The sequence below is a fragment of the Orcinus orca genome, chromosome 8 (assembly GCF_937001465.1).
Source record: "Orcinus orca chromosome 8, mOrcOrc1.1, whole genome shotgun sequence".
Taxonomy (NCBI): Eukaryota; Metazoa; Chordata; class Mammalia; order Artiodactyla; family Delphinidae; genus Orcinus; species Orcinus orca.
This window is the reverse complement of record NC_064566.1, coordinates 44,379,602-44,398,081: the sequence shown is the minus strand read 5'-3', so window position 1 is coordinate 44,398,081 and position 18,480 is coordinate 44,379,602. Positions and strand designations below refer to the sequence as shown.

The 18,480-nt window shown below is 50.5% G+C and overlaps 1 protein-coding gene across 4 annotated transcripts in view; it reads right to left on the bottom strand.

Moving 5' to 3' along the window:
* GALNT18 (polypeptide N-acetylgalactosaminyltransferase 18) overlaps nt 1–18,480 on the bottom strand; it is a 354,448-nt gene that overhangs the window by 32,200 nt on the left and 303,768 nt on the right. The gene's annotated exons all lie outside the window — the stretch shown is intronic.

Sequence of the window (18,480 nt, the reverse complement as noted above, 5' to 3'; positions counted from 1 at the left end):
GCCGCACCTTAGGGAGCTCAGAGTCTTGCGGCATGGTGGATATGTAATAGGTAATTTCCATCTGTCCTAAGACTGTATAGAGCAGGAGTTGGCAAACTTCTTCTTAAAGGGCCAGGTGGCAAATATTTGGGGTTTTGCAGTGTGTTCGATGATTCACTAGGACTCAGGAGACCCAGCGTTTGGTTGCACCATAGCTGTGATTTACTACAGGAAAGGGTACAAATCAAATCAGCAAAGGAAAAAGCCACGTGGGGCAAAGTCTGGAGGAAACCAGGCACAGGCTTCCAAGGGTCCTCTCGCAGCAGTCACAGAGAATGGCCCTTCACAAGCAGGAAGGTGTTGAGCTAATGCCTGTGAAGGGTTATCTACCAGGGATGCTCTCAGAGGCTCAGCACCCAGGCTTTTATATACTGAAACCCCAGACTTCCAGAAGGTAGGCAGGTGTCCAGCATAAACCATATTATTTGTATAATCAGTGTGGGCACAGTGAGCCACTCTTACCATCTGTGGGAATGGTGGGAACCTTCCTGCAATCCAAGTTCCAAGACGCCAGCCAGGGGCCAACCACGCCTTTCAAAGGAGAGAAGTCAGGCTGCTGTTTTAACCTTTTTTTTTTTTTTTTGCACAAAGGGCCAGACAGTCTGGACAATTAACTCTGCAGTTGTAGTGCAAACACAGCCATAGACAATACAAATGAATGACTTTGTTTACAAAGATCAGGGCTGGCTCTGGTCTAGAGGAAAGTCATGTGACCCTCGGCCTTCAAAGTTTTCAGTCACTTCCCCCAACCTCAGGCAGTGGTTCCCAACAAGGGCTCTGAGTGGGCAGTCACAGGGTCTGTGAGCTCTTGTCCTCTATTACTAAAGAAATTAACAGCCCCACCTACGATGAGGTCAGGTCGCATGGGCAAACCAAGATACCACACTTCTCTGCTTTAGATTAGAATTCGGGGTAGGCCTTCTTGTGGTCTTGATCTATACAAAAATTCTCACTGGTAAATATTTTTGATTAATTTCAAATGGTAAAAGGAAGTATTTTTTGCTTTAGTAAAAGAGGATGGTTGACAAGGACTTTAAAAGCATGGTACAGGGAATAAAATGGACTGTGTAGTGAGAAGGGCAGGGCCAGCGAGGAGGGTAAGTAAGGGTGGTCCTTCAGGGCCGTATTCTCTCTGGCCCTCAGAAGTCCAGGGGAGGGGTGGAGAGGCAGGCAGGATCACCCTTCAGACATAAGAACTTCAGGCCAGTGTATCACTCACGGCCCCAACAGGAAACAAATGGCACACTCAAGGTAGGGGGATCCAAGGAGGGTGTAATAAAGGCCCAGTTCTCAATGGCGTGGGTATAGGGTAAGGGAGCCATGGGGATAGTACTGTTCCTTGGGATGGTAACATGGAGCTGTTGCCACCACCAGGCCCAAAGGGATGAGAGGAGAGAGCTGGTACCAGAACTGGTAAGAGAAAAGTTACATAGAGAGACTTCTGAGAAGGGTTCAGAGAGGGAGACGTTTGGGGGTGATGGTGAGTGGTGGCTGATAAACACCCCAACATCACCCTCCCTTCCTCACTCCATTCTTCTGCTGGGTTGGCCCACTGGCAGACCCAGATGGAAGTCAGACAACACAGGAGCCCATGGAAACATTCCATAAAGTCAGCTTTGCAAAGTAGAAGAAAAAGGATGGAAAGACAAATGGAAGACACTCACTACAGCTAGGATCTGCTCTCCAAGGTAACCTTACAAGTTATCAGGTTTGGTGAATCCACGGAAATGGACATCAAAACTACCAAGGTGGCTGATTCTTCCCCTAAAAGAGGTGAAGTATCATAGTGACCAAAGTTCTGAGTGGAGGCCAAATGTAGAATGCCTGGCTTCAATGTGGAAATGTGACCAGAACATAGAGGCAAGGAGAACCTATTCATCGCCTAAACTGGGCTTCTCATCAGAATCCCGAGACTGTCCATTGTGTGACCTGGGTTTTTAGTTCATCACCAAGGAAAGCTGATGACCTGCTGTGGCTTCCAGTTTTTTGGCACTGAGGGAGAATTTGATGACTGGTAGGATTTTGGAAATTAAATAGATGCAGGTGGGCATCTCATCCATCCATCCACCCATCCACCCATCCACCAAGTAATCGCTGTTGGGTCCTGAGGGTGAGAAAACCGTGGTTCCCTGTCCTGGATGATCCAACAGCCAAGTTGGGGAAACTAACATATCAGGAAATAATGGTCCTAATCACACTGATATGGGAACTGTCTCTGCTTCCTCCACTCGCTTACCCCGACTCTTGCTACTTTGAAAATAGATATAAAAACTCACCACCTCCAGAAAGCCTTCCCTCAATGTGCAAAAGCACGGGCCTGCCACCTGAGTCTCTCTGCAAAGATGCACAGCTGTTCATGTCCTTGGGTTGAACGCACCATGCTCTCTCCTCAGGACGGCGTAGCTCTTAGGCACCTGGCAGGCCAGGACCCGGATCTCCTGAAGCTCCAGAGCGTGGGCTGCCAGACAAGGACAGCCAGGAAGCTGGTCACTGCCACCCCTTCCTTCATCCCTGTCATCAGGGCCTGCCTCTCACCTCCAGGGCGGGCTCCACAGACACAAGCGGCTGCCTAGGTAATAGCTGAAATCAGTTTTATCCACTTAGCTGTTCTGAAATGCTTCGAGGAGATGCTCTGAGAGACATGTGTGCACTTACTTACTACCTAGTACAGCTGTCATCAGAGCTGTTTATTGCTCCAGAGTCTGGGAAAATCATAATAAGGACAGACAGTTGTCTGTTATTTAAAAGGCAAACAACAGAGTGCATCTTGAGTGGGGTAACCACGAAGCTGGTCAGATCACAGGGAGATTCAGCAAAGAGGATTCTCTTAAGCTGTCACCTGGACACCTCAGAAGCCCAGCCAGCAGTGGACTGAATCAGTAAGTGGCCTGAACACAAAAGAGGGAAACAGTTTTGTACAAGACACCCCACTTTTAGTGCCTGCAGGCCCAGCAGACCCAGCTATGTTTTCTGAGCAACAGGGAAGCTGGAGGTTTAATAAGAAATGACCTAGAATTGTGGTTCACCATGGCGGGTGGGTGGGGGCTGGCTTTGCCAACCAGACGATATTGGGCAATGTCTGGAGACATTTCTGGTTGACATGACGGGGGTGAGAAAGGCTGCTATGGGCACCCAGTGGGTAGAGACCAGGGATGCTGTTCCACATCCTACAATGCACAGACAGCCTCCACAGCAAAGAATTATCCAGCCCCAGATGTCAGGAGTGCTGCCACACTTAAGCCCAGTGAATCCTAACAGCACTATGAGGCAGTTGTTACCATCATCCCCATCTTGTGGATGAGGAAACTGAGGCATGGAGAGTTTAAGAACTTGTCCAAAGTCACACAGTTGGAGAACAGTGGTTGAGATTTAAACTGAGGCAGTTTGACACCAGAGCTGCACCTGTAACCTCTCACCTCACTCGCCTACCTCCCTCCGGTCACTCCCGCTCCAGCAGCCAGGTTGGAGGGGGAGAGGCTGGCTTGGAAGCTTCCACTGTGATCCCTTCGAGCCAGGAGGGGGTCTGGACTAAGGGAGCAGCCGAGGGCTGGAGGATCCTTGACTAAAAGGCCTAGAATACAAGATGCTACGAAGTGCTAAGACGGCGACAGCCCTCCTGTAACTCACGTCAGAGTTGGAGGGCGAGCGGTCATCTTGTATGTGGATGTTTCACAAACCCCCCAGCCTCCCGGGGCATAGAAATGACATCCCCGAACCCTCAGCTCCTTCTCAGCTGCAGATGAGTGCTTCCGCTCACCACTCAGCCCATACAGCTCAGCAGGGCTACAAACCCAATCTGATGCTTGAAAGAGAAAAATCACCAACAAGGGAAAAGGACAAACACATGGGTATCTCGGGTCTCACGCCAGGGGCATTTTCCTCTCCCTCAGGCCGGGGTCAGGAGTAAGGACTAATAGCTGAGCTGGACAGCCAGCCAGGGAGCCTGGAGTGCCCCCGGGTGCACACTCCTGTCTTCAGGGCCACAGAACGAAGGCCAGGCAAAGACCCCCAGGGCTGCAGGTTCGGCTTGCTCTCTTACCTCATTTCCCAGACAAGCGAGGGCCCCCGCCCTCTAGGATGCGAGTGGGTGCCCTGCCAGGTGTGCTCAGCATCCCTTCTCTACCTGGCAGGCTTGGAGGCAGGACCTGCCCCTGTCAGAGACTGAGTACAGCCTTCTACAGGCTCCAGCCCTCACTGTATGAAATATTACCTCCCTGCCAGAAACGGCTGCTGGGGGGAGAAACACCTCAGGAAGAGAAGGGTGGGAAGAAAACCAACATAGTTTTGTACACCTGTACGCCCAGGTACCTTCCACACCTGCGGTCACCTTCAGCTGTAAGGATGAGGAAACCGAGGCTAAGATAGTTTTGAAGACCTTGCCAGGTGCACAGGCAGATGGCTGCTCTCTCCCCTCCCTGATTGGGGGAGTTTCCAGGGAAGGCTGAGATCCTGGCAGTTCAGGGCCTTCATCCAGCCCAGATGGGCCTCCCCTCAGCCTGGGCTGGAGCCGGGGTACCACCTCCCCGAGTCCCACAGGAGTGAGGCTCCCCAAGGGCCTCATCCCTCGGAACCAGCAAGGGAACTGCCAGGTCATTTCCACCAGATTGTTCACCCTGAGTCCCACGGACTCCCAGAAGGGGTCTCATGGGCTCCTGAGTCAGGTGTGGGAGGACAGCCTGGTGGGTGGGGTTCTAGGGCCCCTCTCCCAGCCCAACCTGGGCTTTCTTTCTTTTATTTGGCTTGCACGTAACATTCGACTTGAACAAAATGTTATGAAGAATTCACAAAAAAAGTTTGAAAACCACTGCTGTCAACCATGAGGCCTTCACTCGGGAAGAGGACACTAACGCCTAGTAAATCTTCATCAGCTTAAACGCCACCAGCTGGAGTTTGTGAACATTTGGTGAATAGCTTTAACTTCCTTTCTACAACCGCCTCCAGGCCCCTAGTCCCTTGCATTCTGTAATATGGCCAATTTACATATGTCCCAATCATCCCATCTCCTCTTCTGTCCAGACTCGCCTCCCTACTTCACCAGACCTTAGCTGCTATGGAAATTCTGGAGCCCTCCCCAGGGAATCATAGGATGGGCAGGGGGAGGGGTGGTGGTGGAGAGGGCCTCCCAGCAAATCAGGAACGTGGAGCTAAACGGGGTTGTTAGATGACTTAATAATACATTTTCAAGGTACGACAGAACTATCGCTCTCTTCCAAACAATGGCACGTGGATTTTGAGTGGCTTTATTTCTTCCATTAAGCGATGTTTCCTTGGCAACACTGCCGGCCTATTGAGTAAGTGCCCTTGAAAAATGAGGTATCTTGGAGACAGAGACACTCTCTCGTCAGGTGATGGGGCGGCAGTGGTGGTATTTGGCTAAAACCTTCCTTAGCCTGGTGAGTGGTGAGGGGGTGAAAGGGGGAGAGCCATAGGCGGACACTCTTTACAAGAGGTTCAGAAATAGGGAGAAAACAACTCCATTCTCAGGGTGCTTTCATGGGAAAAGTGACCCAGGGCGAAGTGGGGTCCTTGCAGTCATTTCTTTGGATACTTAGAGGGGATCTGTACCCTGGAGGACGGCTGTAGCCCAACCAAGAATTAAGAGCCCAGCTCTCTGTGGGGTTGGGGGTCACACCAGGGGAGTGACAGTCTAGGGGTTGAAAATTACACATAATAGGGTGATTACAAAGTATCAGAATGGGGGGGCGTTGGCAAAGATCATTGAAAGGAGAACCAACCTGTGGCCTGAAGGGTGGGCTTCCTGGAGGAGGGGGTGTGCACTGGGGGAGGAGAAAGACCTGTGAGCAAATGAAACGGAGGAGGATAGAGGCGTGAAAAGGACACAGCCCTAAATGCGATCAAACTCAGGCGGTGCTTGCCACCTTGGCTGCATATGAGAATCACCTGGGGAGCTTTAAAAACTATAAATCACAGTCTTAGGGGTGGGGCCTAGGCTTGGAGTTTTAGGCCAGGTGATTCCAGTGTGCAGCCAAAGTGGAAACGTAGGTGTATCGAGGGGACTCTGGCAGCCTAGGGAGGAAACATAGGGGCAGAACCTGGATTCCAAACCTCCGTCTCATTGTGGGGGGTAAGCAGGATCTGTCTTCAGGGTGTTGTTTGTAAAACTCTGAGGAGGGTGGCGAGAGGTTGGGATGCACCGCTGTCTAGGACAACAGTTTCAAAGTGTGGTCCCAGCATCATCTGGGAACTTGTTAGAAAAGCACATTTTGGAGCCCAGTCTCAAACCTGCTGAAACAGAAACTCTGAGAGTAGGATTCAGGAATCTGTGTTTTCACAAGTCCTCCAATTAAGTCTGATATATGTGAACATTTGAGAACTGCTGGTCTAGGAAAAGGGTAGTCTGGTGGGCTTCCAAGTCAAGTCTCCACCCTCACTGCCTAGCTGGGAGCCACTCAGTTTCCTGACCTGTAGAATGTAGTTGTGAGGGTTAAAATGCTCATCGAGGCTCTAGTCTGGCCACAGGCACTGCAGGGCAGGAACAGGCAGTCAGGGATGGAGGGCGAGAAGAGACCCAGTGCGTGTGTATGGGGTGCTGCTGGTCCAGCTTCCCTGCCTCAGTGCCCCTCATCTCTGGGCTCCCCTCCCTGATTCTGCCTGGCCAGTAGGCCTGCGGGTAAGGATTCACGGAAACAGCAGGCAGGGTGTGGGCATGGCGGGGCGGGGCAGAGAAGGAGCAGAGCCTTGCTTTCTTAAATTTCAATTTTGCGTGGTGACTGTGACATCCGCAATGTGTGCTAGAAATGGTCCTTGTCCTCTTTACCAAGTATGAGCTTCTGGCCCCGCTGCAGAGAGGGCAGGCTGATTTAAGGGTTTGATTACTGGTCATTAACCCCTCGACACAGAGGTTACCGTGCTGAGGGCTGCAGGGCACTGATGCTAAATCAGGAACGAAGGGGAGTCATTTCCAAAATGATCTTATGTTCACTAACCACAGGACCAGGTACCTATAGGCAATGGAAACATTTGTAAACATTCATAACTGTGGAAAGCAAGGTCCCTAGCTCAGAAACCCCCTCCCCTTGTGAGCCCATTTTCCTGGGGAGGGGCAACAGGTGAGGCTAAGCACACAAAACCCCCAGGTTTGCAACTGGCACTCAGCCCCTAGACAGCAGTCCACTCAGTTTAATTCAGCAAACACTCCTTGGTGCCGTCTAGGGTGTGGGCCTGAGCGGGCACTGGGGAGCAGAGAGGGACCAGGCAGGGCCTCCCTTGGGAGCTCTCAGCCTGGAGGGGAGACAGCCATGCTGAACAGGGCAGAGAGAATAGCCTCCTGGCCAGGCTTAGCACAGACCAGGAGCAGGCAAAGTGCTGGGGGCCAGAGCTGGAGTGATGAACGCTACCCGGAGCTGGTCTGTGGGTGATGAGTTTTGAGAACAGCTTAGGAAGAGAGCAGTTTGTCCAGATAACTGACCAGGACAAGGGACCTCTGGCAGAGCGAACAGGATAAGCAAAGTCACAGAGGCTCGGCACTGCATTGCCATTTGGGAACAGAGAGTGCCGATGCGGGGTGGCGAGATGAGGCTGGGGAAGCAGCTTGGGGGCTGCAGAGTTTGGACAGCACCCTGCAGGCTGTGGGGGGCTGTGACTTCAGATTAATGGGCCCTCCACTTGCTAGCCCATCTGAGGGATTCTCAGAGTCTTCTGAGACATTCAACATTCAAGGGGCTTGGAAGTGAGCTGGGATTAGAGGTGACTCAGGCCGCTCGGCAGGCCTGTCTGGAAGAGTTCAGTTGTAAGCCTGCAGGGAAGCTGGGAGAAGAGTAGAGCTTTGGACTGAGGTGTGGTCTCTGAACATAAGACCGAACAGAAAAGGCTAAGCTAGGTCCTCCCACTGTGCACCTGAACCAGGAAGTGGCAGAAGCAGCATGAGCACTGTTGCCAGGCTCAGAAAGTCTGCCTTCGATTCCCAGCTGTCTGTTTTCCTATTTCATTCCAGACTTTGTGCCTGCAGCACAGGTGTCACCTCTGTACCACTACCTATGGGGCTGTGTGCAGCCCAGCCAGCCCCGTCGGCGATTCTAATCCCCCACCTTGCGCTCTTTGCTCTTCCTGTGTTTGCTGGTATCTCCTGGGCCCAGTGTGTCCTTGTGAGCCCCTCAGCTTCAGGAGAGAGCCAGGTGACAGGGGTCACCCTGGGCTTCTGCATGGAAACCAGTGAGAAACCAGAGACGAACTAGAAAAGATGGCTGCAGGACTCTCGATGCTGAGAGTTTTATCTGCTTTCTTGTAACAGCACCTTGCCTCACCCTGGTCAGGGGGGTAGGCCTGAATCACAGGCTGGCCAATCAGAGTAACCCATTGCCTTGGCCCAGGGTTGGTTTCAGGACAGGCATATGACCCAGTCTGGGCCAATAAAAGTCCCCCCTGGATTTGTAGGGTCTAAGTCCAGAGTTACCTGCTGCCTTTTTTCCTGAGGTAAATCACAGAAGCCCCTTCCCCTGTTAGTATAGGAGAGACAAAGTTTACACATAAAAGGAACCAGAGTCAAATGGTGGTGAGTGTGTGTGTGTGTGTGTGTGTGTGTGTGTGTGTGTGTGTGAGAGAGAGACAGAGAGAGAGTAACGAAAGTGTCATTGAAGCCCCTGGATCCAGCCCTGCCTGAAGCCAGAACAGACATGAATTTGTCAGTTACATGAGATGATAAAATTTCTTTTGCATTTAAGTTGGATTGAGTTGCGTTTCTGTCACTTGCAACCAAGAGTCTTGGCTAATACGGAAGATACAGGAGAACTTTCCAGATTACCAAAGGGGATGAGGCAAAAAGATCATGGAGTCACATAGCCCAGCGGTCCTTAGGCACAGGGTGAATGTAGATATCATGTGTGTATAAGGTTTATTCTTTCTTATAATAAAGCAAGTCATCTGTTTTAATAATAAAGTACTGAAGTTTGTGAATGTCTGACTTTTTTTTTTTACAAGATAAGGAAATATCTCACTCGTTTGCATGCCAGTATTCTTTCTTCAGGGGGTGAGAAGCTAGTGAGCCTGGAGGTTCACACAGCCCTAGTAAGTCCCTGGGAGTGGGCTGAGTATCTGAACATTATCAATCATGTGGGTATAAGTGGAGAAGTTGAGAGCTGCAGAGGGAGCTCAAGTTATGGGGAAGTAAGGTCAGCATCGGTCCAGGATAAGACAGTGAACAGGTGCCCTGGACTGGGGTTGCTGGCTGACCCCTCATTTTCTGCAGCCTCTGATGTCTGTCTTGAGGGAGCAGTGCTTGTCAACCACCCCGGCCTGGACCTTAGCCTCGCATCCAGGTTCTCCTGCTGCCGTTCCTCCCTCATTCCCCCTGCTCTCAACCTGCACCCCACACCTGACACAGATGCCTGCCTGGGGAGCTCTCTCCAGCAGAGCCCTCTGACATGGATGGAGGCTGCAGATGAAGGCCACTTCAGGCAGAGACAGGCTGCCGAGGGCCGGGGCACAGAGGAGGCCCCATTAATAGAGACGGCCAGTGTGGTGGGTTAGGCCCCGGAGGCGGCAGACCTGGGCTTGTCACGGAGAGGAAGGATGCGCATGGGATGTGTGCTGCTATCAGAACAAGGTGGGAGGGGGCAGAGCCAGGGACTGGGGCTGGCAGCTGTGAAGAGGCAGGACGGAGCCTGCAATGCCTAACAATGACCGTCTCCTCTGAGAATAGTCTGTATTCTGTGACTCTACCACCTGCCCATTGGCGAGAACAGGGCTGTTAAGGGGCCGAGAAGGCTCCCTCCTCCCAGGAATTTAAAACATGAAACGGAGAGACACAGAGATTGGCAGTACTATAGCTAAGACACATTTAGGGCAACTCTCTAGAGAAGATCTGTGAACCTGCACTGCTGAGAGCTGCCCTGCTCCTGCCTTTCCCCAGGCAACCCTCCCTTCAAGTCTATAAATGAATCACCCCAGGGTTGCTCTAATAGCACCAACCCTTTGTTTTTAGCTTAAACTACCTGTATTTATTTTAGTTGTTGTTGACGGTTGTTACTCCTTCCCATCAAGTCCAATTGTCCAAGTACAAACACAGTTCTCTTATTCATCTGCACATTCTCCATCTTCAAGAAAGCTCACACACCTGCTATTTGACTGCTGGTCCCACGTATGCGCTGCTCAAAACTCTTTATAGCTGTGACTGCTCAGCTACCACCACCTCCGTCTACTCACTGACGAACGGCTAAGATGGAGCGCGTCACGTGCACCTAGGAAAATGTGCCCTGACATTCCTCTTTGCAAAATACAACATCTGCCAACTCTGCATCTGCCTGCGACGGTCAATGCACGCTCCTTAACGCTCCTAACAGATTGATTCACTGCCCTGTCCCGTGAGGCCACTCCTGTGCTTCCCTCCAGACTGAGCTCTGACACATCCCTGCATCATTAGTGTCAGACCTGGCCATGTGTCCTTAACCAATGGAACATAGTAGGAGAGACGCGCGTCATTTCCAATCAGAAGCTTTAAGAGCAATCGTGACATCTGCCATGTCTCTCTTTGCTCTCTGCCATCGGACCGGTAGCGTCCCAGAGGGGAGCTTCTCCTTTGGTCCCAGAAAAGGTGAAGTGACACAGAGCTGCAGCCGAACTGTAATGACCACGTGGCACGAACAAGAAATAAGCAGTCCTTGGTTTAAGCCCCTGAGATTTGCGCATCATCAGCCTAAGCTGAATGATAAAGAAATCGATTCTAGATGAGCGGGTGTGTGCCAAACCCTAGAACGTGAGACATTGACTTTGGGGCCAGAAAGTGGGTGGTGAGGAACCATCCCTGGAGGCTGGAAAGATGGTGATCTCTTTCATGCAGCGAAGAAATATTTGGCAAAGCTGTTACCTGCAATAAGTTGGTAGACAAAACATGGCAAATGAGCTTGTGCTTTCGATGAAGAGCACGCCTTTGTTACCGCTGGCTGTTTTTTGACAAGCACTGCCAAAGGAAGATAAGGTCAAGAAAGACTTGGATATGTAGCGAGACCAAGAAATGTTTGTTACTGTAAGCCACTCAGATTTCGAGGTCACCTGTTACTAGAGCATAACAAGGCTTGAACTGGCTGACACACCTATTTTGCTATGGTCCCTCACCAAACAATCACACACAAATAGAATCACAAAATGTGATGCGTGCGCTTAAAGACAAGTAAAAGGGGCTTGCAAAAGATATACCAGGAGGACTCGATCTAGTGGGGCAGGGGAAGGAGAATGATTCAAGAAAGACGGACTCTGGATTTACGTCCCCAGTCTCATCATTCATCAGCTGTGTGACTGTAGACGATTTACTTGGCCATTCTTTCTTTCAATTTATTCATCTGTAAAAGCAAGAGATAATAATGGTACCCACAGCATAGGGTTGATGGGGGACTGTCTGGTTAGCCGTTAGTCATGCTCTTGTAACATCAGTCTCTCCCCATCAGATTCCAAGATCCCTGAGGGCTGGGACCGTGCTTGTCTTGCTAACTATTGTCTCTGTTATCCAACTCAGTGCTTGGTATGAAACATATACTCAAAAACATATTAGTTGATTAAATGAATGTGTTACTAAACTATTCCAGGGACACTGAGCTCCAGCTCAGACATCCATCCAGGCTCCCTCCCTGGTGCCTGTTTCATATTCCTCACTCTAAGTGTTCTCTAAGCTTCTCTCTGCTTAGTTTTAGACCAGTACCTTGGACAACACCCTCCATGTAGCCTTGTAGACTAATATTTTGGATAGAATAGGATTCTCTCTCCAGGATAAGATTCTCAGTATTTTCCCCCCAGGACACAGTCTAATTCTTACCTGGCCCCCATGAGCAATGAGGGGCTTAGTCCCTTGCTGGCATACCACAGCTGTTATCCTGCACTGAATTGAGAAAAATCTTAGAATGTTCCCAGGGGAGTGTGTGTGTGTGTGTGTGTGTGTGTGTGTGTGTGTGTAACAGTTTTTAACCTGCGGTCAATAGAGATCTGGAGTCACCAGCAACCTCAGTGACCTGGAAGATGGAGGAAAGATCACAGTAATAAAACGTGTGGGTTAAGCTCCAGCAGGGAGAAGTTAGCCCAGAAAAATGGACTTCCTGGGGATGAAATACTGGTATCTCATTTTAATTTGCAAATATAAATCTTTCTATTTCACCTGCTCTAACACCATCCCCCACTTCATCTCCCTCTTCTCTGGAAAGAGTATAACCTGATTTACTGGGGAAAAAGGTCCAGCTCATGTCTTTACTGGATGTCACAGACCTCAGACAGCAATGCCAGATGGATTGCACTATGACTAGGAAACTGAGGCCATTCTTTTGGGGATTCCTTTTCTTGCCATCCCACAAGATAGGTACTCAGTAATTATTTTTACATGAATGAGTGAACAAATGAATGAGTGAATTAATGAAATAATACAAAGTGAACACAATAGGGCATTGTGATATATAATAAAAATAGTTACAGATTTTCCCCATCCTTGCACATGAACCACTTTGCAATGTGACCTCGTCACTCCTCCTTTCAAAGATGGAGTCTACTTCTCTGCCCCGTGAGTTTGCGTTTGGCCGTGTAACTTCTTTGACCCCTGACAACATTTCCATAGCAAACGTGATGCAAGCAGAGACCCGAGAAACACTCATGCGGTTGCGCTTGCCCTTTCTTGCTGCTCTTAGAAACCCCTGTCACCACCATCATGTGAAGCAGCTGGGATGATGACCCACACATGGCCCAGAAGCTCCCTCACTTCAGCTGACAGTCAGCTCACCTCCAGAATGGGACTCAACTAGCTGACCAGCAGTTGGCCACAGTTGCCTGACTGAGCCCAGCTGAGACCAGCAGAAGACAGGGCCAGCACATTCCAGCCCAAATTATCGACCCTCAGAATCTTGAGCTAAATAAATGGATGTGTCTTAAGCCACTAAATCTTGGGGTGGTTTGCTATGTGGCAAAAGTGTACTGATCCAGATAGCTCATTTCACAGGTGTGTCAGGGAGGCTGTTTTACAAACACACTTATTTCATCCTCAAAATAACCCGGCATAAGTGGGTGTATTATCATCTCCATTTTTAGGTGAGGAAACAGAATTAGAGGTAAATGAACAGACAGCAAGTGGCAGAGCTGGGAGCTGAACTCGGGTCACCTGGCTCTAAAGCCCAGCTCTCAACCACTATGATACCCTGCTCTTTACTAAAGGAAGAAAGGAAGGTTCGATTCCATCCCTTTCCACCTGTGCCCCACTCCTGAAGCCCCCTTCCTGCTCTGCTTTTGCTCCACCATCCTACTCTTTCTTTAAGGTCCAGGCACAGCTCCTCCTCCAGGAAGGCTTCCCTGACCTCTCAAGGTCTCCAAGACCTGGCCCTCTTTTCCCCTTGGCAGCTGGAACTCTGACCCCTTTTCTGTGGCAGAGCAGAGGCTCCATGGAGCCCTGCTGATCCTGGACTGAAAGCCGTGTGACGTGATGCGGACAGAGCTCTGTTGCCGTGGGGATGGAGAGAGCTTTGGGAGGGGGTGCTTTGTCCTGAGCGCAGAAGCTGGGGACCGAGGGTGACTGCAGTGGCTGCAGTAAAGGGGAGGTGGTTCCCCCAGTTTGATTCTGCCATCCCTTTCCTCCCACCCTCCCAGTTCCCATGGGGACCTAAGGTTTAATCTGTGTTGTCTGTATGGGGCTTTCTCACCCCCTCTCACCCCCTGATATGCTCTGTGCTTCTTTTCCTGGTTAATCTTCCCTTGTTTGCCTCCCTCCTAAGCCTCACCTTGAGTCTTCTGAAAACACCTATCAAAATCCCAGTGTCTTTCAAAGACGGGGCCTTTGCCTGTGTGTATGGTTAGGTCCTTAAAGATGGCTGTTCTCCTGCTCTCTGTACATCCCCCTGCTCGACCAGTCCCTGCTTCACTCACATGACTATCCAATCCTCTTAATTATAGGGCTTAATTAACCCCTGGAACTGATGAGCGTACCTGACATCAATTTGCCCTATAAATGGTAGCCTCCTTCTCCTCTGAGTAGCAAAGACTGCTGCCATGTCCTGTCCACCCTTTGCTACACACCCTGGGGTGTTGCTCCAGGACGCTTTGCGTAAGATCCCCCAGCCCAATGAACCACTGATGTCTCTGTTGCTGTCTCTGGGCTTTTTCTTTGGTCTCGAGGCTGGGCAACTACAAGGCTTACAGGCCTGCAGGATGCAGTCCCACATTGTCCCTTCCAAAATAGCTCTTCCTGGAGGGTACCGCCACTCTTGTGTGCTTTTGAACGTGCTGATTCTCTCACCAGGGACATGAGATGGAGCTGACCCTCTCTTCTCCCTGTAGCACTCCTTCCACACTCAGCTCCTACATTCTGGTATAAAAGCATCTCCTCTTTAAGCACAGACGTTAGACACCACCACGCTCTGCCAACTTTGTTCTCACCAGGTAGCCCACTGCATCCGCCAAGGTCTTCGGCATCAGGCTCACAGCTTCCTCTACATCCCACCAGCAAGACTTCAGAGTCCCAATCAACGAATGACCCAACCTGCGCCATGGCCTCAATTCCAGGGAGGGCCATTCACATCCAGACCCCAGCTCTCAGTGCCCGAACTGCTATACCCCTGAAATCTCAATCTTGATTACACCCTCTCTTACTTCCCAAATGCCTGCTCACCAAGCTAACTGAGACCTTCGGAATAATAACCTTTTCTGCCTTCCTCTCCCTCCTGGCCTCTCCAGATCCCTAGAAAGGCTATATTCACATTCCTGCCGTCAACCCGTGGCCAGCACCTTCAAGTCTTTAATTCCTCATCCTTTTTGCCTTCGACACCCTGTAAACCCCACCTCTGCAGCCTCATACACCTTCTCCACACCCGTTCCCTGGAGGTGGAGCTTTCTGTAACTCCAAAAAAAATCACAGAAGTGGGCAAGTTAGACCCATCACAAGCTCCTGGCTTTCAACGTCAAGGGTGCCCCGCAGCATTACCTGGTATACCTTCTTCCAGTGCCTGCCCAGCCTCTGAACCACTTCCCCTGAGCAGGGTTCCTAAATCTCCTCTACTCTCTAATGCATCCAGATCCCCCCTGCTTTACTTGCAAGACAGCTGCAAACTTGTTCCTCCTGAACCTTCCTCCATCCTGCCCTTGAGCCTCAGAGGCAGAAGTTCCTCTCCAACCCCAGGGCCCACCCCAATGGCCTTGGACCCCATCCTCTCCCATCTTGCCCTGTCCCCACCCTGAGAATGTTGCTTCATTCCCTCCCCATCTATCAGAGATTGTTCTCTATAGACTTCTTTCCATCAATCTCAAAACATGCTCCCTTATTGCTTTCCTTAAGAAGCAAATCTTAATACACACCTATCTTATCTCAACCCCACCCACTTCTAATAGGCAGCCCCTTTCTCTCCCTCCCTTCAGAGCAAACTCTGGGGAAGAGAAGTCTACACTCCCGTGGCGAACCTTGACACCTAGAAACCCCCAGGGGGATTGAGAAGGTAAATACTGATCAGTCCATACCACGGTTATCACTTAAAAGGCTTAAATTTTCCATGAATTTAGTCATTCCTGTATCCAACACGTATTTGTTAAGTACCTATAATGCCCCAGGCAAACATTACTGAGTGACTTCTGAGTAGCCCAGGATGTTCTGAGGAGCTAAAGATACGGCAGAGACATAAATGTGTTCTGTAGCCCAGTTCTACAAGAATTAAGACCTTTTTCCTGCAGAAAAAAAAGTTATGAAATTTTCCTTTTACGTGTGTCCTTCACCCAAGTCAACCTCCACTCCCACACATGTTCCTGCATTTCGTAGTGTATTTTTGAGCAAGAAAAAAAGCTGTTTTGGTGATTGATTTAGACAGCACAGCTCTGCTGAAATTCCCAGTATATTAACACAGTGCTAACCTCAAGGATTCCACTAAAACTCGACGCTGGCAGGACTAACGTGCAGCAATGAATAGATTTCAGGAAAAGCAGCTGGGACAAAGGCAGTGTAGTGACAATGGAGTTAGTCGGGAAAATCAAATGTAAGAATCCATTTCGGCCCATGATATATTCTGAACACATCTACTTAGGCACTTTCTTGAAATAGACAAGCATATCCTTAAGCTTCCCTGATATAAACACAATCCAGACATCCCCACTCAGTGCCACCAGCCATTCCCAAATCCCCAAGCCTATTTCTTTCTTTCTTTTTTTAAGATATTTTCTTTCTTTTTTTTAAAAAAATAAATTTATTTATTTATTTTTGGCTGCATTGGGCCTTTGTTGCTACACGCGGGTTTTCTCTAGTTGTGGTGAGCAGGTGCTACTCTTCGTTGCGGTGCACGGGATTCTCACTGCAGTGGCCTCTCTTGTTGTGGAGCACGGGGCTCTAGGCGCACAGACTTCAGTAGTTGTGGCTCGTGGGCTCTAGAGCACAGGCTCAGTAGTTGTGGCTTGTGGGCTCTAGAGCGCAGGCTCAGTAGTTGTGGCACACGACGGGATTAGTTGCTCCACGGCATGTAGGATCTTCCTGGACCAGGGCTTGAACCCCTGTCCCCTGCTTCCCTGCTGGCGCAGTGGCTGAGAGTCCGCCTGCCGATGCAGGGGACGCGGGTTTGTGCCCCGGTTCGGGAAGATTCCACATGCCGCGGAGCGGCTGGGCCTGCGCATCCGGAGCCTGTGCTCTGCAACGGGATTGGCCACAACAGTGAGAGGCCCGTGTACCGCAAAAAAAAAAACAACCACCACTTCCCCTGAGCAGGGTTCCTAAATCTCCTCTACTCTCTAATGCATCCAGATCCCCCCTGCTTTACTTGCAAGACAGCTGCAAACGTGTTCCTCCTGAACCTCCCTCCATCCTGCCCTTGAGCCTCGAGGCAGAAGTTCCTCTCCAACCCCAGGGCCCATCCCAGTGTCCCCTGCATTGGCAGGCAGATTCTTAACCACTGTGCCACCAGGGAAGTCCCAAGCCTATTTCTTTTTTTTTTTTGCGGTACGTGGGCCTCTCACTGTTGTGGCCTCTCCCGCTGCGGAGCACAGGCTCCGGACGCGCAGGCTCAGCGGCCATGGCTCACGGGCCCAGCCGCTCCGCGGCATGTGGGATCCTCCTGGACCGGGGCACGAACCCGCGTCCCCTGCACCGGCAGGCGGACTCTCAACCACTGCGCCACCAGGGAAGCCCGCAAGCCTATTCCTTATACTCCTTCTTCGTCACACTCTTAGCTAGGGCTGGTAACACCTCCTCCGGGGGACCTTTGGAAATGAGCGGGGGATGTTCTGGCTCCACATCAACGTTGATGGTGGTCAGGATCCAGGGATGCTAAACATCCTGCACTGAGTAGGACAGTCCCACAGAACGAAGAACTGCCCTACCCAAAATGCCACTGACACCCTACTTAGAAACGCAGCAAGGAGCAGCCCACTTCCTAATGGCCGGTGCTTTGTGCAAAGGGCTGCAGAGCACTGGTATAGACTCTGGGGAAACCTCCCCACTTCCTGCTCCAAATGGATGAAAGAAAGGGAGCAGTCTCTCTCCTGAGATGAAATGCTTGTGACTTACATTCTGTCATTGGCTTGCTGTTCTTATCCCGGGCTCTCCTGGATGCAGCTGTGCAAAACCAGCTTGAGTCGGGGAGTGAGTTACAGAAAGCTCCGGGGGCGGCGGGGAGGGTGTTAGTACAGCCCTGCCAGTAGGACAACCCTTAGGGTCTGAGAGTCTCTCTTGCATGGGGCTGGGGTCAAACGGAAAGGCAGGCCCGCTCTGTGTGTCAACAAGTGTTGGTGGCAGGAGAAGCCCCCGCTCCTGTCCAACCTGTACCCATAGCAACTGGCCCTCATCGAGAAGAGTGACAAGGATCTGGCTTCCATCCCAGTGGGGGAGGGCACATCTCTCAAGCTCCCATCCCTGGGTCTCCATGAAAAGATACTAGGTCTAAAGGAAGTACAGATCCTGCCAGAGCCTATCCTGACTGATAATAGCTCATACTACCAATAAAGGTAACAGCAATGATGATGTATTAATTGAGGACTTACTGTGTGCCATGCCTAGTGCCGAGCATCCTATATATTTCTCCATTTAACCCTCACAAAACCTCTATCTGATAGAGTCTATCAGATAGGTGAGTTTAACTCCAGCTTACAGATGAAGGGTCAGGCTTCTGGGTTAAGGCTGGTAAGTGGCAAAGCCAGTGTGTCTGGGCAGGCTGCTAGGAGGTCGTGTTATGAAGACTACCTTCATTCATTAAAAAGTCTTTATGAACAACTTTATGAACAGATCCATTTGCTAATCAGAGGTGCACTGAACCCTACTCTGTGCTAGGCAGTGTGCTAGGCACCAGGGATACACTGGAGAACAGAGCAAAGTGCCTGCCCTCAAGGAGCTTACGATGTAGTGGTGGAGAGAGGCCACTAACAAGTACACCAATTCACGTATATATCCATCAACTGTGATGACAGTTACATTTATACAGACAACTATCCCTCAGGATCTGTGGGGAATTGATTCCAGGACCCCCGCGGATACCAAAATCCACGGATGCTCGAGTC